At 40.1% G+C, this 25762-nt stretch overlaps 1 long non-coding RNA gene across 2 annotated transcripts in view; it reads left to right on the top strand.

The window, feature by feature from the left end:
• The window catches only part of LOC120410385, a 39530-nt gene extending 15246 nt beyond the window's left edge, over positions 1–24284 (top strand). For both annotated transcript variants that reach the window (XR_005602947.1, XR_005603247.1), the window contains 3 exons: positions 18949–19015; positions 19118–19247; positions 20120–24284. This is a non-coding gene — a long non-coding RNA (uncharacterized LOC120410385). The remainder of the gene's footprint in view (positions 1–18948; positions 19016–19117; positions 19248–20119) is intronic.
• Positions 24285–25762: the final 1478 nt, after the last annotated feature.

Here is a 25762-nt window from a genome sequence, read left to right on the forward strand (position 1 = left end):
TAAAAGTCTTTCTTTTTACGGTCTCCTTGGTGAACAAGGAGTACAGTCAATCACTATAAGGAGCAGCAGAAAGACTGGACCATTGGAACAGGACAATCTGCTTCCAAAGGTTTTGATTGTGTAGCGCATCCTGGCACCTTTCACACCTTCCCAGCCTGAAGGACAACACTGTGCACATCACAGATCTCTGCTGTCCGTCTACGGTGGCTAACAAAAAGCGTCAGCAGAGAAAAGGGAATTTTCCCTGGGTTAAAGTGAGCTCAGACCAATCTTTTTTTTTGAGGGTCAGAAATGACAAAACTGTAAAATCAAATGTCTGGCATTGCAGACAGTGTCCAAAGCGTGGTAGTGTAGGAGTCTGGATACTGGAGAGAGGAGCGGGTTATGACTGTCGTATTCACAGAGATGCCCTGTGTCTGGTCCAGGGTCATCAGAGGCACTGAGCTGGTGGGGTGGAGAAAGGCAGCTCTGAACCCCTGCATGAAGGTGGGAACGCAGACACCTCCCCAGCTGCTCCCCGCCTGCTCCACTCACACCAAATGTCCTTCCATTTGCTCAAACAGGCAGGAGGAAGCCAAATGCTGCATAAGCTTCACGAGGTTGCTAATTATGATGGCTGCCTGGAGTTGATGTGGTAAATAGAAATACCACAGCTGAGTCCAAATGGACATGCTGGTGTTTGTTTTCACTTTGCAGAAGCAAACTGAATGTGAGGGCTTGATAACATCTGATCCAAATCCTCAGAGCATACCCCAGCATACGGTACCCTGTGTGATGAGGGACATGTCAGATGGACCATTTGGACAAAGAAAGTGACTCAAACTATCCCACAGACCACACTTAGGAGGCTTTGGATCTATACACAGATAAATAACACAGCTGAACAGCTGTATAACACATAGCTGATGGTGACCTTGTATTTCCAGTCTGTCCAAAAGGTACTTATTCCATTAAAGTGGTAAGCACATTTGTGTAAATACAGAAAGTGACCCTTTTTGCATTTAACATACACATTCAATGAACAATAAGATTGCAAGGTCAGTATTTAGGAATAAATAGAGTTATTATTAAACTTACTCATGCAATATCACTTCTGACCCTTTGCATATAAATGGCATTTATAGCCATATTTACTCCTAGTTACAGCCGTTATTGACACCTGAGAAAAATCTAGCATTTTCTGTGGCAATGGAAGGCTGCATCTTTAAAGTGATAGAAGGTCACAGGAGGAATTTTAGAGCTGGCATTTTCTAAATTTACACAGTTATTTCTTCTTATACAGGCTTATTTTCTACTCATTTGTTTGTGTATGTCTGAGAGATATATATGCACTTTATTCTGTATATATTCATGTCCACATCCACTTATTTTTTATTTCTTTCCAATATAAAGAAACATAGTAAGGACTATATTTCATTTTTAGTATATCTGTGCTACAGTGCAGGAAAATCAATTAGCTTTAGCCATCCCAGTTTCTTTTCTGTAAAACTTGGATTTAGAATTCTTCGCAGTCCCTCCCATGGACAAGGTCTGTGGACTAGCACGTGGAGGTTGTTACTATTGCCATGTACTCCCTGTTATCTCTTTAAGGGGTTAGTAGGTTTTTTGCCCATACATTTTCGAGCTGGAACCATGTAAGCCAGCTTAGGTGCAGAGGTTTATTGCCTCTTGTATGGTATTGTGAATGTGTGACTATAAATACATGGAGGGTCCTTGTGGCCTTTGGTATTTGACCTCCACTGGTGAGCTTCCGTGGAAAACGGAAACACTGCAGATACATCAGCAGGGCACTAGCATCTGATCTGCCACATGGCACTATGAGGTGCACTGTCATCTTTGGGATGGAAGTCAGCTGAGATGGGGACCTTAGGCAGGAGCACAGACTCCTCTAACCCCTCTCACGGTGCTGCAGTACCCAGCTGATATTCCCCAGTGATGTCTGTACTGCAGCAGATGTACATTGCTGTTTTAAATGGCAAACAGCAAAGCTGTAGCATTCTGCACTGCTTTCTTAATGAAATGGAGCTGTCTGCATGCTGGGCTCTGTCACTGGAGCCTGCTTGTTCTGTGGCCAGTGTATGGAAACCATTTAATGTAGGTCACAATATGCTACAACGCAAGTAATGCAAAATCTGGAATGACTGCACTCAAACATATGCACCCTTACACGCTGTCTTAAGCCATGGCTCGGAGACTGTTTATTTGCAAGAATAATTTCCTCTCTGAGCATTTGCAAGGATAAACAGCTTCTGTGCTCATTCAGTGCTGCAGGATGCACTAAAATGGCAACCTCTCATCCCTTTCGGGTTTTGCAGCCTCCATTTTTATTTGGAGCCCTACTGTGAAGTACATCCTACCTCTTTTTTTTTAATTACCCCCTTCATTATACCTCTCTGACTATCAAGGAAAAGCCTTTCATCAGTGCCTTGTGAAGTCTAGGTGTGGTTTCTTTTCTCCTTTTTCTTTTTTTTTTTTTTTTTGGTGCCTGATGATGAGAGTTTTGAAAAGAAACATGGAATCTGAATGCATGAGCAAATCTATCTGGGCACCTGCTTCTTGAAAGAGAGGAAGACAGAGAAGTGGATAAATGGCAGAGGCACTGCATGATTGCTGGAAACAGCTCTTTTCACATCCATGTGTTTTCAGAGCACTCTTTTTCTTTTCTAGTTGTATCAATGGCTTTTTTTTTTTTTACTGCTGCTTTTCCAAAATTTTCCTTTACAAGAGGAAATGAGTTAAAACTTGTGGCAATCTTGTGAGAGAAGTAATGTGTTATGGTGTAGTTTGGCCCTGTAGATCTGTTTTGATATACAGCTACAAACGTGTCCACCAGTAAAATCTCTAAGTTTACAGTCTGTGCCAGAAAATGGGATGTAGAGAAGTGTTTGGGGTCCACCCAGCAGACTTATGGTGTGAGTTGCATGAGTTTACACCAGTTCCTAGGCAGAGATTCTTTCTTTCCTGCAGACCTTGCACCTGATGAGGTATCTTATGTCATTTTTACCTCTCTTAGTTTCTGTATTTTTTTTCCCCTTTCTGTGTCTGAGTGTCTTTGAAAGGTAAGGGATGCCACAAAGCTGCAGAGGAACCTAAACCCACCTGAGGCATGACTCCAGTCTCTGGCAGATCTCCTGGAAGCCAAATGGCTGTTAGGTCTGTGATGGCAGAGAGTGGATTGTACTGGTTCTTCAGGGATGGGGAGGTCATTTCCGATGTGTTCCCCCAAACTATTTTAAAGAAATAAATCATGTCTGTCCTCTCTCATCTGTTCCATGTTATTAGTTTTTCTGTGGGAACATTTAAGTTTATTCATGGCAGTAGTAGAACATGGTTGCTACTTCAAAATATCCATTATAACACGGCTGAATCTTGAAGTTCAAGTAGAGCAAATATGATCCTAACTGTGCTGCTGACTTGGTATTCAGTTCTAGCTCTGCACTGCCATGGCAGCAGTGCCCCAGTCCTTTACAAAGGAATGATATTACCTACTTCCCTATGCAATGTATTTAGACTTCTGTGACAAACAGACACAACTACAATAAAAGTGTTATTATAAAATCGTAGCAGTCATAATAAATAAAAGCACCGCAACAAGCTGAAACTGTAAAAAGAATTTATTTAGTGTTGCAATTTCTTGTCTGTAAATTGAGCAGGACACTGCTGGTAGCAATTTTTATGTACAGTGTTGCAGGGTTTTTAAATGACCTTAAGCAGTCAGGGCATTTGCTCTGAGTGTATTGTGCAAGTTGGAATAAATGGCGGAATGATTTGGGCTTTTAAAACCAGGCTGAATAAAATGCTACAAGATATCCTGCACGGGTGGGCTGCCTCTGACAGGCAGATGCATTCAGAAACATAACGTGTCTTGTTTGGCTCTGATTTATATGACTCTGTGAAGGTGCCTAAGGGCTGGTTTACACACAAGCTCTCACTGTTTTAATTAAACCTGTTTTCAGTCTAAGATTTCAGTTCAGAATAAAAGTTACTGTCATCAAGACAGCTAAAAATTGTCAAGCTCTGCTTTATGCATCCCACTGTAGGGGTCTAAGTGAAATGACACAGCTCTGCAGGTACTGTGCATATGGAAAACAGGTAGGCACTTCCAGAACTAATGTCCCCTGTTCCCTTGGGAAGGGGTTTAATACTTTCCATTGACTCCAGGACATAAGGAGATGAAGTCCACAGCTTAGAAAACTGGAATGAGACATCCAGAGATGATGTAGTATCTCCTGTCACTTCTGCAGAGTTTATACCCAAATTGCCACGGATGGATGGAAATCAGAACTACAAATGCAAATATTATGGAAAACACATGAAGAATAGCCTAGATAAAAAATGATATCTAATAATAACTGATTAAAATATCTGAAGAGAAATTGAAGAAAAAGTGGGAAAAAGAAATAAAATAAAAGAAAAATTAAAAGGCTCAGATGAAGACTTCAGGAAGATGAGGCTGGATGTTCTGTGAATGGAATGTAGAGGGTTTTGTGACCATATTTGTTGGCTGAATCTTGAGTTTTAAGAGAAGTCAGAGAGAGTAAGTCAGAAAATTTAATGGGGTTTTGTCACTAATTTTCTTTCAGAAATCTTGCCTTAAATAGCCAAGTGAGAAAGTCTATTCTGTTAATGTACATATACATTAATGTATATATGCACATAAGCCCACACGTGTATATGCATACATATATACTTACACATGTATATGTATTGCATGCACACAAATATAAAATGTATATGTAATAGATTTATGTGCACAGAAATTTGGTACACATATATAGACAGATCACCTCCCTCCCCTTTATATACGTACGATCCTAAATTGATGAGAGTTTTTAGAAAAAAAATAAATGGTAGTTTGACACCACTTGCCACTGGTATTTTAAACACTGAGCTCTTAACTGAGGGATTCAGTTTCTGAGTTTTTTTACCTCTCTTAGCAGTTGCAAGTACCCCTTTTCCTCCGTGGTTTAAATTCTGCTTGCACAGATGCCTAGAGGCTGTGGGTCTCAGTCTATCTACAACTTGTAAAGGCAGTTGCATCCTCGTGTCAGGTCTGTCAGACATGATCTGAGCCACCTAGCTGGCAGGATGGACTTTGCACAAAATACAGAGCTCAGAGAGGTAGAAATAACCTCGAGACTGGAGCACTGATCCGGGAATCAATAGGCTTGGATTCAGTCTTCTGTTTCAGAGACTCACATCAAGGTTGCCTCACAGAAAAAAAGCAGTAGCAGACACTCCTGGAGGGCTCTTTCTGCTCCTGCTCTGACATCACAGCAGCATCCACATACAGGAGTGCCTGCAGTCAAAGCCAAAGTCAATGTCCTGCAATCATATTGTTCGGTGCTAAGCCTCTCTGTGCTGGCCTTCAGGCTCTTCTGGGCTCATTGTAGCTCTAGTATTTCAAGCATCTGAAATAAAAATCTGGAGATAGCTGTTGCTGTCTAAAACACCAGAGGAGGACTGAACTGGATGCAGTTGCACCTGTGCCATTGCTGAGACCTTAATGAGGAGGGTAAGAGCAGGAAGAAACAAATTTAGCAGCAAGTAAGTTGTTTCACTCCAAAGGAGGATCCCAGGCAAAACCAAGTAAACAGATGGGGCATTGGAGAGAAGTGAAGAGGTAAATCTTTTGGCATTTATGACACTTGTGTCTAACAGCTACAGGACTAGAAGTGAGAGAAGAAAAGAGTGCCTGAATTTGCAGCTGAGTCAGTAGGGCTCTTGATTGTGAGGATTCGGTTACAGATAATTTACAGTTCCTTCTCATACATAATGTTCATCATCACACCCGGACAAAAAAAAGAGGTAGAAAATATTCCCAGGCACTATCAATGGTAGCTGAAAATCTGGCCCAGTCTGTAGACTGAAGTCTGGGGAAGGACCTACAGGGGAAAAGGGTATAGAAAAAAAGTGAAATCTGTAGAAAAAGAGAAGTGACAATAATTAGTGTAACATCCACTGAAGTTGCCTGGGAAACTTATAACAAACAAATTCTGTATTTTCACATCATTAAACAATGAAACTCATCAATAGGGATACTGGGAGATCCCAGAGCCAAACACTAATGGGCAGAGGGCAGATTTGGGGTGGAAATATTTCTTGCTGCCTTGTAATATGTCAAACATGAATGTCAAACATGAGCACCTGTTATAACCTGTGGCTGAAGAAGACCCTAAGCTGTTGACAGAAGGAAACAGGGAAGGTTTGCTATTGATGTGCTTTTTCTTTCTTTCCTAATGTCTTCTTGATGCCTCTGCTATTGGTTGCTGTCAAAAACAAGAACTGGGTTAAACATGCCTTTGGTCTCAGTGATGCACTCTTTAAGTTCTTGTGAAAGAAATCACAGATTATCCTGAGAACTTTTACTTTTAAAGCTGTAAAGGGAATATTTCACATATTTTCCTGCTGCCTGGATAGCTCAGCATACTGCTGCCATGCATGAAGTGTGCCAATAATCCCATTTTAACTCTCCTTATTCCATAGAGGATTCAAATTCAAGATAACAGCTCCAGGCACTTAAAGTATCATGTAGGAAGGCCAAATAGAGGCAGTGATCACAGAAAACTCTTTCTAAGCTGCTTGGACTTGATTGAAAACTCCTGCTTATGTCCCAGAATGTCACTGACATTTTGGAGCAAACTCTCTTGGTGTGTGCTTCTTATGATGGAGGTCCAGTAGTTATAATTGCTGGTTTATATTAAATGATGGGACACAGGCAGTTTAAGCCAGTCTGTGTGCCACAAAAGGAAGCCCATTCCTGCTTGTTGTCCCTCCTATCATGGGCACACGGACCCATGAAATGTTGGTGTGAGCACAGGCACTTCTGTGGCTGTATGTGGTCAGCTAGATCACCAAGATGACAACCATACGGCCACCTGCATGCTGAGAAGCAGGCATGAGGAGCACAGGCTGAAACCAGTCTTTTGAGAGCAATAAGACTTTATATTGGCTTAGACCACTTGTGGAAGCTTCTATATCCTCTCTCATAAGATCTAATTACTAAGTTTGCTGGCTCCAAGATTAAGTTGTTTGGATGACACTGACCTCAGCTAAGAACTTGTGGAATTTAATCTACAAATGACGATTGACTCCACCAAATGTGGGGCATTTGGTCAGGAAGTAGAAGACCAAGGATTTAAATTAAGGTTCACATTGTTCAGATTAAGATAAGGGATTGTACAGTTGAGAAGGATATCCTTGCTATAAGTCAGATATAATCTTAAGAAGATCCCCTACATCCTTCCTCTCTAAAGCAGGTGTGAAAAATTTACAGAGACAGAAGAGGTGAGACAGAGCAGATATCCACCTTAGGTATTAGGTGCCTCACCAGGGGAAGAAAAAGCCTCTTTCTTTTTGCTGGATGACTTTTTCCCTTCAGTGCCAATGTAGGGTAGAATGTGAACAGAGCATCCTGTTAACACATCTGGATACACAGTTGTTTTTATTCCCAGGTACAGAATTGGGCTCTTCTGCTGTTCTTCCTTTGAGTGCCATGAATTCTGCATGCCTAGCTGCACAAAAATTCAGCTTGAACAGATGTGAAGGCATCTTTCTACCCAGGTGAGCCTGCAGATTCATGTACCCTCCAGTACTTCTGGGAGGTATAAATTCAAACCTTGTTAGCCTGAGAAAGACACTGAATTCAGCTTTACCATTTCCTGGGTAAGATGTTGAGCAGAAGAGAGCTGTTGTGGAGGCCTTCTCCTCAAGGGAAATCCAAAGCTTAAGCCAGGATCAGGTTTCTGTCTCCGAATTGCACACTGGCAGCTGTCAGAGTGCTCTGGTCTTAGCAGGGCACCATGTTTCAGGTGCACCGTCACCTTTGTCCTGGCAGGCTGCAGTGTAAGAACCAAATCACCTGGCTGTACTCAGAGGGAAGCCCTGCTGCATCTGAATGGAGCGAGGCACCCCGGAGAATGTCGCAGCCTCGCCTCGCCCGTGACACCACCAGAGCGGAATGTGCGCAGATGCGGGCTGCCAACACGGGCTCCGTGCTCACACAGGAGCAGGGGGAAACTTTTAATTAACCACATTCCACTTACTTTAACACACAAATCCAGGCTGTAATTGGGTCTTGGGTGTGTCTCTTTGAGTACTGAAAGCTACAGCCTGCTCAACAAAGCCCGGTGATTGGAACTCACATAGAAAGAAGACCTTAGCTGTATTAGTATGTGGGGCAAGCTTTCCCATTAATTGAATGGGTCTGTGAGTAAACTTCCAAAGAAATTTAATTGCATGTAGGGCTATCCATTTACTCAGAAAATAGGTAGAAAGGCAAAGACATTTGAAAAGAGTAATGTATTTTTATGTTAGGAATAGAGCCAAGTTCAGCAGTGTAGTGATGATACTCCTGTAACTCATTTAGAGGAATTAAAAAACTCAGGGATGTCTATTTTGTGAGTATTTATATATTTTTTAAAAATAATGATAATTAAAACAGTAAGAAAAGGGGTGGTGGGACGACATCATATATCTCCTCCTATTCCTTGGATGAAATCCACATGCTTCAAATACTACCATCAAAGATAAAAGGCTTGTTGTGTTGGCAACTTTACAGTCGCTTTTCAAGCCTGTCAGATAGTCATGCTATGGCATCAACCATTGTTCTTCTGGAGGCTTCCTTCTTCTCTGACTTGATGGGAAAAAATATGTCATCTTTTAAATTATATTCCCTTCCCAAAATTAAAAGGAGGGCAAGAATTGGCAGATCTCTCTTTAGGTGAGAGAAGCCATCTATTATTTATATACCTCTTTTAACCCTGCCGCTGTTACATCTGATTGCAGAAAAATCCAACAAGCTGCCACTCACCATAAAAAAAACCCACAAAAACATTGAAACCTTTGCTTTGTATTGAATTAAAATATTGGAAATGCAAAGCTCTACCTTGATGTTGGGATCAAGGGAGATGCATTTGTGTTGCTGCTGCAGTCATAAGACAGAACCCATTCTTTTCAAAGTAATTGGCTGCCTGCTGTCAGAAGTCCTGAGGAATGTTTGGCATGTTTGTACAGAGCTGCATTGTCATGCTGTTTTTATTTAGAATAGGCTGCTGCCTATAGCTGGACCTCTTCAATCAGCAGTGAATGTCTACCTACCATGCAGGTACCATGTTCTGAGTATGTTCATGTGCTCTTGCTTGTACTGTGCAAGGTATTTTTTGGTTTTGTTCCTTTAAACTGCTTTGCTTGGAAAGAACGGAAAAACGCCTCTGCCAATGTGGAGCAAACTGAATTCTAAGAGATTCCCACTTCAACCTTTACAACAGAGACTTCTGAAAGCCTTGTTTAGAAGTGTTTTGGAGAAAAGATGTGGCCTCAGAACAGTTCAAATGCTTTGTCCCTGTCTAGAAGCTCAGAAATAATTCTCACACACCATATGGCAGGGAAAAGTAGCAGACTCGGACGGTGGAGAGGAAATGAGAACTGACCAAATGTTTCCCACTTAAGTATCATTCAGTGGATGTTTTCCCCATTCACACCTTGACAGCTCAGACTACCCAGTGAGCCCCTTTGCCACAGTACCAAAGTGTGTCCAAGATGTAAGCTTTCAAGCAAAGCTACCACTAGCTGAACCAAACCCACCCAACCCCACAGCAAACCGCTTGGTTAGTTTCAGTAAAGCTTCATATCATGAACAATACAGACTAGAGCTGAAGTTTTGCACGAAATCACAAAGCAATTATAATCAAAAGGAGCTTGAAGAGATATGATATGAAATCCTGGCATTCCCCTGGGATAAAATAGTCCTGCAGGGCCCTTCCTGACTCATGAGTCTGTACTAAATTGAAGGAGGAAAGTAGGACATATCAGCTGATAGAACAGATAAAGAAGTAATAAATTCTTAGTATTATGGACCAGCCCGCCTTCTGCTGTAAATGTGTTCCATATATTGAAGGGTTATATTCTGCCCTCCATCCTGAATCACTGTGGATTTTTGAAATTTAGCCTGAAAGTAAAATGAAAACAAAGGCGATGTCTGAAATTATTAGCATCCTACTAGTATCCAGTATTTCATGGTGAGACAAGGAAGATATCAGTATTACTCTTGTTTTATGTGTGCACTTCTTTTGTTGTTTTTTCATATTATGAAAAGAACTTCTGAATTTTGAGCTCTAGAAACTCAAGAAAAAAGCATTTATCCAACTTCTGCATATGACAAAATTTCTCTCATCAACCAGCTACTCTGTACCTTTCTATAATTTCATATATCTAAAACCAAAAAGTCTAGCTCTGAGCTAGTAATCTAGATACTTCTATTTAATGGAGAGAAGTTGGCAGCTCCAAAATATGACACATCTCAGACTATGCTACCTACCGTGGCTGGGTCAGTAATTTTCTGTCATGCCCATCCTGATACAGTAACTTTCCAGGAATTTGATGGAGACCACTAGGCACTGAAGGCTGCACAGCAGACATAATAATTTTACTTCCAAATTCACATTACCACTATGAAACTGGTCTAAATCCAATTAGTGACCTGCTATAGAGGTGAAAGCCTGAATAGCCCACTGGTAATTCCCTGAATTATCTGGCCTCCCAAAGCAATTTTATTTAGCTTGAAGCCTGTTCTTCCAAACTGCTAATTTATATTTTAGCTGAGTACAAGCAGGATTTTAATCATTAACTGTAATAACAGCATTTGTTCTTATAGGGTAAAATCAGCTCAATCCATATCCAGTAAAGTAGCTTGAGTAATTGAAATAGAAGCACACAACTCTGTCCCTTCAGGCATTTAACAATAATAGCTAATAGTAAAAGATGATGTATTTCACTCCCGCAGAAACACTAGAGTAATTTGTAGGCCAACAAAAAAATCTGCTGTAGCAGCTATTCAAAGTGGGCAAGATGTTTTCTTTCTATTTGTATCTCTTGATTTACAGTTTGGATAGTATTACTAATCACTGTGCTGGAGGTAGCTTTGAACAGGATATCTCTAACTAGAAAAATTACACATACACACTCAGAGGTTCTCACTTGTGCCCACATTCACTCACATACTTTTCTTCTCTTAAAGCTCACACTAGAAAATCAATTTTTTTGTGATAATAATTTCAACTTTATAGAACAGAACATATCAGAGCAAGGATTTTTTTAAAAAATGTCTAGATATCACATCACTTTTGCACTTTTGCAATGGTAAATGTACAAAGCAAATGTGCTTGTGCTCAAAAGGAAAAAAATATCACAAATTGGTAGCTGCTGCTGTCAGAATCTAACTGCTGCTTCCACAGTGAAAAAAATGGAACCAGTGTCTTAAGAGAAATTTATCACTAGCTACCTAGATGGTAACAGCCGCCTCTATATAAGAACAAGCATTTTTGAACACATCTGAAAGGTGAGACACAGCTTGCTTGTTTCAGGCACTGACTGACACGGACTCTTTGGGTGATTATCCCATTCATGCTTCAGTAGGTTTCTGAAGAGTGCTGGATACTCACAGGGCAGAAGTAGATGACCCTGAAGGTTTCAGGGGCAGAACAGTTCCAGCAAGCTAAGTCGCCTGCTCCTGGGAAAGCAGTTTTCTTCCTCAAGAGGTCTTAACATGCATCTACCTCTCTCTAGAGAATACAGAAACTTCTTATAGAAAAACTGCTTCACCTGGCAATTTAAATGGGGGTACAAGTAAGGTATCCAAGTTAGGTGGATTAGATCACGCTCTTTTCTAAAACCAAAATACTCAGGTGAGTTCTTGACTTGGCTATTGTAAGGATCCATACAAGCAAAAGTACTTCCTTTTGCCCAATTAAATTGTGGAAGCTTTTGGAGGAGTCCTTTTCTAATTCAGAGATGTGTATGATGTATTATCTGGTACATCACTACCCATGCTCTTATCTAATAGCTTAATTAGTTTTTTAAGAGACCACATAGCTTGTTTCCACAGTACCTTGCTATGCCATGATGGGAAGGGAAATGTGTCCAGGCTGCAAGTGGATAGAGGAAAAATGCTGTCAATATAGTAAAGAAAAAGATAAAATGGAATAAAGAGTGATGCATTTGGGGAAAAGCAAAAACCCCATGTAATCAATGAATTTAGATGCCTAACTTAGGTGTGAATGAATGCAAAAAAATCACATCAATTTGAAAATACAAAGATAGAATGCTTTTTTAGGTGGCATGTAAAAATGCTATGGCATGGAAGTAGGAGTCTCTCTGGGGGCTGAGTACTGATCCAGATTAGGCCATTTAAGATCAGGTTTGTAAGTATGCCTTCCACATGCAGGTGAGGTTTCCTGAGATTCATTACAGGCAATGAAGGTTTCTTCTTCTAATCAACTGCCCCTGTGCAGGTTTCTACTACTACTTGAGAAGCTTAAGGTATTGTGGTTGGTCTTCAGCTCCTCTCCAATAGGCAATGGGCTCTCCACAGGCTCTGTCTCATTTTCTTTACCCACCTAAAGATCTCAGATTGCCACATATTAATATCCATTAATACAGATAACTGAATCCTGCTCAAAAAGTATTTAATACTGGTGGGACCAAGTGCACTGAAGCAAGAGGCGGGACAGCCTGCATGAAGGAGTCCATCTACCACCCTATGACTACAAGAGAAGATCAAGTGGCAAAAGGAGCAATGAAATAATTCAGAGAGAAAAAAATCTGACAAAACTTTCTGAAGAGGGAGTGCTATTAGGGTTATGGAACAGTCTTGCTAAATTACATTGGCACCTGGCACTTAAAAAAGTTGATAGCATAAGGCAATAACAAAAGTGATTTTCAACTAATTTGCATTGTAGATACTTTCCATAAAGGCCTTCTGCTCCCCCCTCTGATAACTGTATTTGTCCAAATTATTTATTGCAAATGAATATGAAATGAATTCAACTATTTTTCCCTGTTTATAAATCATATTCAAGCTCATCTTAATTTGTATGGAAGTATTCATTGCACATAAGTATTTGCCAACTAGTTTATGAGGACAAATTACAGATGACAACTTGTTCGTGAACACTTATTTCAACTCTTTGTTTCTCCTGAGTTGTGATTAGTCATCCATATCACATGGTATTGAACTGACTGTTACTTTTTAATCAAGAAAACAATGATTAATGATGGCAATTAACTGATAATGAGAAACAAGAATAATGTTAAGTTCAAGACTCACAAACATTTTTAAATAAACCAACAAGCACTCAAAGACACACAGGGAATCAATACCAGTTTCCTATGAGTATGAAAATGACTAACTTAATAAGTTCATTGGTGAAACATGCATGTCCTCCAGGTTTTTTTCCTAAAAGTTCATGCTACATGCAAAAGTAATTTTGGGATAGCACTGAAGTAGTTCGGTGATCCATGTTGTATTTGATCTCTTTCCAGGTGAAGGATTTTATTAGCATCACTTTTTCTCCTGTGGCCTGCAGTACTCTTAGATACAGTCTTTGAGGACCTCCTGGCGTCTGGTCCTACACAATTTGTGGTAATCCCCAGTTTTGGTCCTGGCTGGAGCTATACCAAAAGAGAAAGAAAAAAACAACAGAAAAAGACAAGAAGCAGCTGTGTGGATTGCAGAGAAATATTTGTTGTTCTGAATTTACTTGGTTCAACTATCTAGTAGGAATCCTCGAAGAATCTTGTTCTAGGCTATAGGGAGCAGAAGGTGTCACTGCTGAAAGAGTGAGTGATGATTCACGCTTGTGACAGAAGCAGCTCCAAGCACTGTGATTTGAGTACCACTGCACTAGCAAATATGTGGTAGAAGTAAACGTGCCTTGGCAGCAAAATAGATGAGAGTATATAGAGTATCTTTTAAGATCTCTTCCTCTGATTTCAGAAAGAAACCATACATAAAACACTTAAATCTGTGATACTTCTGTAAATGATGCCTCTCTTGATGAAGACAGCTTTGACCTTTTTAAAAATTAGTTGGGTGGAAAATGGAGCAGAATATCCATTTACAATTTCTATAATCTCTCTTTACAAATACATAATCTTCTTTGATCAGCCAAGGTATGAAAAAAATCCAACCTGATCACTTTTTCTAGATGGCAAAAATCCAGAATATGGAGCCACCAGAAAAGCAGTGAAGCAATTGCCACTGCAGCCTTTCCCCTGTTTTCAAACTGTCTTTTCAGTCCCTATTTATTGTAAAAATGCAATGTTTTTGGACTTCTTGACTTTCAGATGTAGTTTTATCTGGTGAATGGACTTGGAAGGAATTGGGAGGGGACAAAAGAACACTACTGTGTCCCCCCTCAAAAAACAAAAAAAAAGTATAGACCAAATAAACAAAAACTAAAATCATGATAAGTTTACATTCATTTTCATAGACAGGTAATATTGTGGGATCACAACTATAAAAAGAATTGGTCTAATCGGGTAAAAAAAGAGATGCATACACTTTCTTTATGTAGATATATCAACATTTCAGTTTGGCTGTGCAATTGTCATCACCCCAGGCAGACAAAACAGGCTCAGACACAAGAAAAAAACCCCAGTGGTTAGAATAGATTAAATCCTCCAAACACAGAATATGAAGCCCAGTTGTAGAGTAGGTATTTCTGAAGCATCTCTCCTTAAGACAATGAAGGAGTTGAGTACAATGGATCATAACCTGTGGGCCAGGTGAGGAAGTGTTGGTAGCCACCACTGAGCTGTGCCAAGGGCATACACCCGGCTGTGCTGTGCCACAGCTCTACCTGCCTTCAGTGGTGTTCTGATGGCAGGAGCCTAGGGAAGATTACAAGATTGGGATAAATGTATCACTGATATTCCTGAATGAATCCACTTAGGCTCCAATAAGTCAATGTGCCAAGACTTCCTCCACTGAAGATGGGACAGCTGTATGTAACAGCTCTGGTTAGGTTTTTTTAACCCCATGAATTTTTCCTGTCAGTTTTTTAAGCTTGCTAAACTTTCAGCATCTGTACTATCAAGTGATAGGGACAAGTCCTCAGTTTACTTATGTATGGTGCAAAGGAATATTTGTCAGTGGATCATCAGAACTTCTTCACTGGCCCTGGCTTGCTGCCTTGAATATCCTCAGATTTGCTTCACCTCTGCACACCTGTCTGGTAGTCTCTGCACTCTGAGGTGACCCTGGCTTCCCCAGAGCGGCTCTGCTTGGGTACCAAGGGAAGGGACTGTCGCCCTGCCAGTGAGGACACTGCCTCTTCCTGGCTTGCTGTTACCCTCCACTTTCAGCTCCCCTCCTGCTGTGAAGCAGTCCTGGCTGCCCCCCGGCAGTGTTCCACTTGCCAGGGTGCAGCTCCCACTCTCATTTTGGATCTCTTGTATACCAGTTCCCCTGGATGCTCTTAGTCTTGGAAAAGAGAGTGATTAATTAATTTCCCTTCACAGGAATCGTCAATCCAATCTTCACGGGATTTTACAGAATTAATTTTTCTTTGTGCCTTAGTTTCCCCATATAAAAATTGGAAACAAAGTTGATGTTTTCCTCCGTGAAATAATTTATAATCTAAAGGTGAAAAGTGTAGGAGCATAGACCTTGAAGTATCTCCCACTGGAACCAGAAGGAGCAGACACTTAAGTACCTGTGTGGAAGTGGCTCCTACTAGAGCTAAGATACAGGAGTTAATTTTCTCCTAGCTTCAACAGTCTAAATAATGGGAATTTAATATAAATTAGTCAACAGAGATACACAAGTAGTTTCAGCCCACTTTAAAATCCCCACAGTGTCCACAAAGAGAACCCAAATTAATTGCTTGGATGGCCAGACTTAACTGGTTGTTTTATGCTAGGTGTCAGAAAGTTAATGGCTAATTTACTTGAGTCTGGACTGATGGATCCAGTATTAGCCTTTGCTAATAAGTAAAGTATTTGGTTATAAATCATTAGAATAGCAATATTGTCCTGCTGCAGCCTTATAATGCTGCCAGTTTAGCATGTCTGAAAAGGCCCTTTGGGTAAAAAAAGGCTTAAAAGATTAGAGATAAGATGGAGGTGATGTAATTCAAGAAATTGTCATCTGCATCTGGTCCAGATACCAATTAATTCTGATTCTTCCTTAATTTCCACCAAGTTAAAGAAAAGATGGCTTTGATTTGATAAAGTCGATTTGTTCCTACTCTGCTGCGCTTTAGAAATCTCAACTATATTTTAACCTGCCACGACGGTACTGAATATAAGGCATATTTAGCTCTGTGTGAACCTGAATTATCTTCTTGGAATGCACTTTGTTAAGGAGATGAGTATTTTTACTGATATCTTTCTTTTTTAGCAGGCTGAACCCTCTGGTCCTAGCCACAAAAGAATGTAATATCGAAGATTTTAATAGGAATATGAGATAATATGACATCGAGAAATACCTAACTTGTATGCTTTTGGTTTAGATTATTAACCCTGGTTCAGTTTCAAGGAATGCTCATAAAATTAAAACAAAACTCCACAAACTCTATGCTTCAGATTAATTTCTCACACATATCTCTTTCTTCTTATTGTTTCCATTCCTGGTGTTTAAATCTTGAAGCTTTTGCACATGATAGCATACAGCCATAAAAGCTACAAAATGTGCAGACAGATGAGCAATGCAAATTGAATTCAGGTTTTACAGGAATCTGCACCAGGGATAAAATCAGACAGAAATAGTTTACCTCACAGGGAAAACAAAGGAGAAAAAGAGCAGAAGTTTCCAAGGTATGGCAGAAGTTTATGCTTCCATTAAGACCAGCCATCTCACCGCGTTACGTTCAGGGTGCTGGAAGCAGCACCCCCGCGGTTTCATTTGTTCTCAAAACATGCTAATGACAGTTTAATGATTAGAGCTGGCGAATGTGCAACGCGCACGATGAGACCGGGAGCAGACTCGAGAGGGCAACTAAATCCGCGTGTACCACCCTGCATATTCACAGCTGTCTCTGCCCCGTGGCAGGGTCTGCCCGGGGGTGTTGCCCTGTCCTGTTTTCCCAGGGAGGAGAGGGAAGCTCGCTTAGGTCGCACCTGGGTCGCGGTTCTGAGCGCTGGCGGCCGCGCGGCCCCGCGGCGGGGGACGGGCACCGAGCCCCCGCCGCCGCCGGCCTCCTGCGCTCCAAAGCAGAGCCCCGGGCTCCCTCTGTAGTTCAAGTGGGGAATTCTAGGTACCTCCAGCAGCTGATTCGTCCTAAAAAAACGGAGTCCTTTGTCTGTGCGTGCGTGTGGCAAGCGGGGCAATAGCCTGGGAATGGGGGGACGGGGGTGTGGGTGTCTGGGGAGCTCCCCATCCCACCTGGCGTGGGGAGGCACCAGGTCCGTCTTCTCCGGGACTCTGATCACTCTGATGGGCAGGACTACCCCGGGGACCAAAGCAGGCCTGCCGAATACTCAGCACAGGAAAGACATGGACCTGTTGGGGCAAACCCACAGGAAGGCCACGAAGATGACGAGAAGGCTGGAGCTACTCCCCTGTTAAGGCAGGCTGAGAGAGTTGAAGTTGTTCAGCCTGCAGAGGAGAAGGTTCTGGGGAGAACTTAGAGCAGCTTCCCAGTACCTGAAGAGGGCAGCAAGAGAGTCAGAGAGGGACATTTTACAAGGGATAAGTGATAGGATAAGGGGAAAGGGTTTTAAACTAAAAGAGTGTTGATTCAGATTAGATATAAGGAAGACATTTTTTTACAATTAGGGTGGTGAAACACTGGCACAGGTAGCCCAAAGAGGTGGTGAATGCCCCATTCATGGAAACATTCAATGTCAGGTTGGATGGGGTTCTGGGCAACCTGATTTAGTGGAAGATGTCCCTTATCATTGGGTGGGATGTCACTAGATGAAATTTAAATGTCCCTTCTGATCCATACTGCTCTATGATGCTATGATTAAGCTGTAGAGTGTGTGATCCACATCAGGTCAATGCTTGATGCCCCAGGGGACACATCTACAGTGTCTGCTCTAACCTGCCTGTCACTTCAGGGGTGTAGCATTGATCTTGCCTCACAAAATGTCTTTTTATAAACTGCAGATGTCCTTCATTAGCACACACTGCTTTGTTTGGAAATGGTTGGTCACAGCACAGGCAAGAAAATAACAGGATGACCATGCACCCATGGCAGTCAGCCTGCAGGGGCATGAAGCCCAGAGCAAGTGTGATCCTGGAGAGAATCAAGTCCCAGAAGAGCTAACAGAAAACTTTGCCACCTCAGGCTTGATTATGAAAAAGTAAGACCAAGAGATAAGTCACGCACTGTTGCCCCCTAATTGCTAAAATATCGTTGTCAAATGCATATCTTGAAATGCTACAGTAGTTGTCAGCTCTGGTGGGCTAAAAGAAACCTCCTGCCTTTATCAAGTAAAAAAGACGTATTGGAAAATCAAATCATTCACAGATGGGAGATTTTTCTGTATAGAGCTTATAGGATAAAGAAATATTCATGATTCCTATAAAAAGATCTTGTTCAAAGATAATTTTGCCACTGTTGCTAGGACCAGAGGCCAATAAGTATAGCGGAGTAACTGCTTCCCACTGAGTGCACTACTGCATAAAATGACATGAACTCAGAAACAGCCAGACAAGTACAGAGGGGCTACACATCTCCATTTGGCATCACTTCATGAAACTACGTTTCTGTCACTTTCTAGCTGTAACCAATCTCTTCAGTCTCATTGGCCATTTGTGTACAAGCAGGAAAGTCCTCTCTGATTTAGAGTAGGCTAAAGCTTCTCTGCAGTTTTTTTTGCGCTTTTTCCATGGAAGATATGTTGCTCCTCTCCCTGCTGCTTGACTTGAATATTTCCAGCTCTGAGAAGACCCCTAGAGATGGGATACCCAAATGACTGATTCCCATGTCCTTCAACTTCTTTATCTTAAAGAGAGAAAACTGTAAATATGCATAATAAATATTCTGTAAATATGCAGGTTATATTACATCTAAGTATTATGCAGAAGTTTGTGCTGTACTTATATTACTATTGAACTTTTCTTTAGTTCTTGCACTTCAGTTCTTTTTAATCTGAAATATTTGTGCCACATTGATATTTAAATCTATGTAAAGAAATAAGCAAAGATATTTTTTACTTTAGGAGAGTCAAGTTCTTCTTTTCATCCTTCTGCCCTTCAGCAGGAAGAAAATTTTACTTCCAATTCAAGGTAAATTTGTGTATTTTGCCAAATTAACAGTTGGAACTACTGTACTTCATTTTTTTGTGGTGCCTGGAAAAGAAAGTTTTAATAATTTCCCTTTGTTTTTAGTGCCCATTCAGATCCAGATCAATTGACCATGAAGGACAGCAGGAGAGGAGACAGTGAATTTAATGACAGTCATTCTGTTTTCAGCGGAAGAAGGCTAAAGAAGACACCTTCAGAGATGATGGAAAATCAGGTTGGAAAGTAAAAAAATTTAACATCTCAGTTTTGGAGTGCAAGACATAGGTGGAGGCAATGAACTGAAACAAACCTTATAATTCTCCTTTACAAAGGTCCTGGATAAAGAAAGGCAGGGACAGATTGAAAAGTAGAGGTATCTGACCCCTAGTCACCAGTGTCCCTGACTCACCAGTGAAACACCTCAGTGATGTTACACACAGCCACATGATGTAAGTACTCATGAGGCTCAGTGCCATGACACTGTCAAACCCCAATATGACTGGCCTCTGAGTGCTTTTTTTTGGGTGCTCAGTTTGGTAGACTGCAGAGAGGCTTGAGAGTGAGTAAGTGAGGAGCATAAATGCTTCTTGAATCTGAGCAGCAGAAAATGCAGATACTAAAATCACCAGGTACGCCTGAAACGTTTGGTCCATGTCTGTCCCTGTGTGTTGCAAAGTGCATGTCATATGTATGTACACTCTAAAAAAAAGAATGAGATATATGAACAATTGAACTGCTGAGTGTTGAAACACATGTATTACAGAGGTGTATGTTTATTACAGCTCACTGCACACAGGTGCTTCTAGGATCCTAGCACACTATTTAGTATCCTAGCATAATTTAAGAGATATCTCCTTCAAAATCAGCACAAAGAAATGTAGGTATACTTATCTGTAAATATAATAAATGGCTTTGTTTTGATAGAATAGAAACACCTAAGATTTTCCTATTGTAAATGTGATATTGTTGTCCCAAGGATAAGATTGCTAAAAGTCAGCCTTTGCTGTGATAATAAATTGTGATTTAGTAAAACATATTAGATTGTTGAATTCTAGAAAAGTATCTTGTATTAATTTGAAGGACTCAAAAATATTTCTTCCTTTCCAGGTACTGTATCCCCTTCAAAGGAAAACACTTATGAGGACAAAAAGGTTCTTATTCCTAACAGCTGAAAACAAGGAAAACACTTCCTCTGCATTATGAAAATGATGACAATTCTACAATGCCAATTTATTGGGACATACTGCAGCGTGGAAACTCTAGTTTTCATCCCCAGTAGCCAAAGCGGAAAAAATGTTACTATCAAGAGCATATTCCCATACCCTAAAGACTGCAGAGTATATCTGAAAGGTTTCTAAATGATAGTCAGAACAGCCCAGGTACTGGCCTGTCAAGACAGCACAGAGGATTAAATCAGCCTTCACAGAACACTTTACCCATAAGTACCTCTGAAATAGGGACATCATTCTGAAAGAGCAATGGAAAGATAACACAGACTATCATAAAAACGTTTTGGGTACTTTTGTCCATGTTTATGAGAAAGTGTTACCAACTGAGATGTGTAAATAAAATCCCAGCAGGATCAAATGTTACTTTAAGTTATGGCAAAATCAATCAGTGTCTAGATAAATAATCTTCTTAAAATCATCTTCTATATTTTGTCAATGAATCTAAGTTAAAACTATGCAAAATCCTGCAATTACTGCTGCTAGGAATTAAAAAGTAAATGAAACCGAGCCATGTCTTTATTCTGAAATGATTATATAAAAAAATAAAAAAAACTAAGTGTACATCTACAGTTAAACACATCCTGAAGTACTTACTGTGTGATATATCAGACGGCCTATTTATATTTTTTTGCTATTTAAAAATAACATCAAACTGGCCGTAGGTCTGCATCTGTAACAGTGCAGGTAGATTTTTATGCCCACATGGCTGGGTGAGTTCTATGCTACTGTATGAGCAAAAGCATTAGATCACTAAGAAAATCATAAAAATAGCTGTGCTTGAGGGATGAGGAATGTAGGTTATTTAGGAAACTATCACACACAGACATAATTAAATACATCTTTCTGTATATATATGTATAAATCTTTCAGTATTTCTTTTCATGATTGTAAGGGATCTGGCTGGGATGGAGTTAACATTCTTTGTAGCAGCCCTTATGGTTCCATGTTTTGGATTTGTGGATAAATCAGTAATTTATTACTGTTGATAATACAGCAATGCTTTGTCTATTAGTGAACAATGTGTGCACATCCTTAAAGATTTCTATTTTTTCACTCTGTCCCCAAAGTGATTAAGACAGTGGTCTGCAAGAATTTGGGAGTAGACACAGCCAGGACAGGAACTCTCCAAAGGGAATTCCCAAAGCTATATTTCATACCGTATCAGTTCCATCTCAAAATGTTTGCTCTCAGAAAATGCTGAAGAGCTAATTTACCACCTGTTTCTGGTCATTTTAGATAAGGCTAACTCAATTTTCAATGAAAAACAGTATTTTAGAGCAGTTTAATAGTGATTTTAGTTAAAGAAGATAAATTAAAATTGGGTAGTGAATAACAACTGCTGTTATTAGGCCAACTGACCCAGAGGAAGACAATTTGAGGACAGGCTTGGGGATCTCTACACTCAAGCTAAATAAAGAAGGAATAGAGCAAAGATTTCCTATTTGGAAATGCGCACATTATCCTGATAGTTTCCTGGATCATTTTATAAGGAGTTGATTTTCCCTGCAGAAAGACATAACTCAAGCACTTCACAATATCAAAAAAAAGCAAAAAATATCTGAAGTAGAATATAAATGATCGATGATCTGGGACCAGTAAGCGATTTTATTGGATGAGTTAGGACACTCTTTACACACCACTTGTATAGCTTAAATCATGCCAGGTCATAGCTACTTTTTTGCTGCATATTCTTCTAAATGATGCTCTTTTTTTAGCTTTTAGTTACATTGTGTACTTACTTAGGAACTTAATATATGCTTTTTTGAAAACTGAGGTGATTCTTGAATTAAAAAGAGTTAAATGATGGTTCTTAACTTCAGATGTGCTTAGATATGTGATACATACCTGAATCTTAGTCTAGGGTTAGAATTTTGATCCGTGTGCTCCACTAAACATATTTGTCTAAGTTACATTGAAAATTAGACTGCTGTTAAATGTGATAAATTTTTTTAGTGTTTTCCGTCTTTTTCCAAGTGTGAGTATATGAACTATCCTAGATAGGCTATGTGAATGCCAGCAGCCTGTATGGTACAACAGAAACCAGGGCAAGGATAATGTGGTTTGGTTGATACATGTGTTCTACCACAATATCATTATTAAATAAGACTTGATTGTCATAGGTGCCAGCCTAGTTTATTAAGGGAAGCCTATTTACCTGAAAAAGTCTGTGAAGTATGACAGCATAGTTGCTGCCTCATTTGCAGTTGCAATGTCCCAGCTGAGGCATCTATACGTTGAGAGAAGGGTGGGATGAGTAACTAGGATTAAGAGTCACTAGAATTGTCCCAGGGGAAGCAGCTGTCAATCTGGAACAGAATCCTTGACTTGTTTGAAGTGTATGTATATAACATTTATTTTAGGCTGCTGTAGTGATTTATCTTAGCTACAATTTAGAGTCTAAAGGTAATAAGTAAGGCAGGTAATTTCCACATACAGCCAATGACTAGAAGTAGGATCCTCCAGGGGGCAATTCAGAGCATGCAAGTTAGATGCTAAAGTAGCTGAAAATGGATGATGTGCTTCCTTCTGTACTTCATTTTCATCATCCATTAAGGAGGAGCAAAAGTATTTCTTTACTTTTCTTTTTCCTCTCCCCCTACTCTTTCATTATATACTAATTATTTTTCAGGTACAGCTTCCTCCAGTGGCACAAAGGTAATTTTAAATCCTGCATTTCCCATATGTACTTTGTGTTCTAGGAGCAAACATACCCTGCAAGCAGTGAATGCTAGGAAGGAATACTGCTCTAGTATGCCTGTCTTTGGCTATCTTGGTATTGCTAATGGGGAATAGAAAATAGTTTTCTACAGCCTATTCTATTGCTACATTGACTGCCCTGTTCGACCTCTGATGATTGAACTGAATTGATCTTGCTTGAGGAAGAACTGATTTCTGAGATTTGTGGACCATGCATACATGCATGCGTACATTAATAAGCCATAAAGCCCTGAAAGAACACATTGTGGTTCAAGTCCAGTCCATAAGGCCTTCTCACTGAGCTCAGCATGCAGGTGAAGGAATCCATTCTTAACCAACACAACCAGCACATGCAGGCTCAGAGGTGGCATGCAAGGTACTATGGCAGCAATATAGTAAAAATGGGAGAATCAGCTGCTGTCTAGCCTGTGAACTGGTTTGAATAAAAGACAGTAATTGCTAAGTGTCTGTGCTTTCACCAGCTGCTCAAGGGCTCATTAACCTCAGCAGAATAGCAGACTCATTAGCAGGCTTGTCTATGGATTAACCATTCAAGACTGATAGAGATTGCATTTGCCCAGGGTAGGTTAAATCAACTCCATACATTCACATTATTTTTATCTTTAACAGAAGCTGAAGGATCTTTGGAAATACATTTCTGTAATTTTCTTCTATCACAGCTCAACCAGGTTTTAGAAGCCAAGAAGGGGTTTTATTGTGGCTTAATTAGTGTGTCAAAACTGGCATCAAGGTAGATTTTTCTCTAAAAGAAGTCAGGATTGCAGGTTTGGTAGTTTTGCTCTTTTGTCCTTAAATATTGGTGGAAGGTCCAATGACAGTCTGGAAATGTGTCTAAGATGACTGTTATTCTGACATTTCTCAGATGTAAAGTTGAGTTCTGGCAATTACTCTGGAGCCAACCCTGTGTCTTTGAGACACTTATAAAAGAAGATAAAAATGGAGGTAAGGTTCAAAAGAAACTTCAATCAGTTAGTTTAAAATCATGGTCATAACTCTACTTCACCCATCTGTCTTGATTCCTTTCCTCCCAAAGGAAGCCAAGAGGACCAGGAGTATCTTTCTTGAAGGTAAGAGTAGCCCTGTGCTGTATGGGCTGAGGAAGAAAATTCTGGTTTATTAGCAGATGTAGACCTGAGGATGAAGCTAAATCACTCCTCTAAATCCCTAAACTTGATGCAAATCTGAGGAATGAGCAGTGGCTACTTCATTATATAAATGAAGTTTGTTCATAGGGTTAATTGAAAAATAAATTGACAGATCATAGATCATAAATTCATAAAATGGTTTGGGTTGAAATGGGCTTTAAACACTGCCTAGTTCCACCTCTGCCATGGGCAGGGACATCTTCCACTGGACCAGGTTGCTCCAAGCTCCACCCACCCTGCCCTTGAACACTTTCAGGGATGAGGCATCCACAGCTTCTCTGGGCAACCTGTGACAGTGCCTCACCACTCTTTCAGTGAAGAATTTCTTCTTAATATCCAATCTAATTCTATCCTATTTCACTCTAAATCAAGTTTAGTCCCCCTTGTCCTATCACTATATGCCCAAATAAAAAGGTCTCTGCTTTAGTGCAAAGGACAGCACTGATCCTAAAGCGACCCACAGACTTTTGCTATGAATTTCAGAGCCTTTAGCTTTAACACTTGATTGATTTCTACACCTCTGCTCTTGAACTGGTGTGCAAACAGGGCATTAGCTATAAAGTCTCCTGTTACTCTCCCCTGATTTGAGTGGACATTTTCAGTAAAGAAATCACAAGCTAACTAAAGACACAGCAAGAAGTTTTGAAAGGTGCAACAAGAACTAGTTTTTTAAACTTTGATTTTGCTTACAGGAAAACCCACCACCTGTGAATTGCGGTGAGTCAGCTCTCTTACAAGTTCTGTATGACACCTGACAATGTTTTTCCTTTGAAAAAAGCACTTACATATTTCTTACTGTTGGATGTTTGTTCCCTGTTAGGAAAACCAACAAGGGGTTTCTTTCTCATTCTTGTACACAAAAAAATATATGTAGGCAAGATTGTTTGTGAATGATATCACCTTCACTCAATAAGACATGTCTTAGAAAATGGCTCTGAAGTGTTCTCAGAAGTGTAAACCATGACTGTGCTCTCTACCCATCTAAGGAGATGACTTCTGTCTAGCCATTGATTTTTCTCAGCCTTTTGAATGATGGCTTGAGAGTTTTTCCTGTGCCGTAATTAGCCAAGGAAGGAGCAAATCACTTTTAAAGTTAGCCCATACAGGCATTTTCTGTTTGTAATATGCATGAAAATTAATTACACTTCAAATTTACTCAACACAAAGAGAAGCTAGTGAATCACAATCTGCAGTTCATTGAATAAATGTCAGTTATTGATTTCTGTGGTTCAGTACTAGTGAGGTAATGTCATGTTTGCTACTCATTAGAGGTGACACAGCACAATATATCATAAAATGTAATTAGGGGAACATCAATCATTTAAAATATGCAGCTAAGATTAAATGTATTGCTGTGCACAGAGAAACGAAGGGGCTCATTAACAACGTAGTGTAATGTGACAGCAAGAGAGAGCCTGATTTTCAAAAAAAGGAATCTTTCAGTGTGTTGAAGATCATGACAAGCCTCTTCATATTTTAATTAAGATTTTAATCTGATTTTGCTTCTGCTGCTAGAACAAATGAACTTTCATGCATGCCATTTTGTCAAAAATATTTATGATAATGTTCATTAATTGTTGATTAATAAAATTTCTCATTAAGGTTCTTTTAAAACTGGTCAAATGTCTTTTTGAATAGGGCTTTCAGTTCATCTTTCC

This window comes from Corvus cornix, chromosome 1 (genome assembly GCF_000738735.6).
Source record: "Corvus cornix cornix isolate S_Up_H32 chromosome 1, ASM73873v5, whole genome shotgun sequence".
NCBI classification, from domain to species: Eukaryota; Metazoa; Chordata; class Aves; order Passeriformes; family Corvidae; genus Corvus; species Corvus cornix.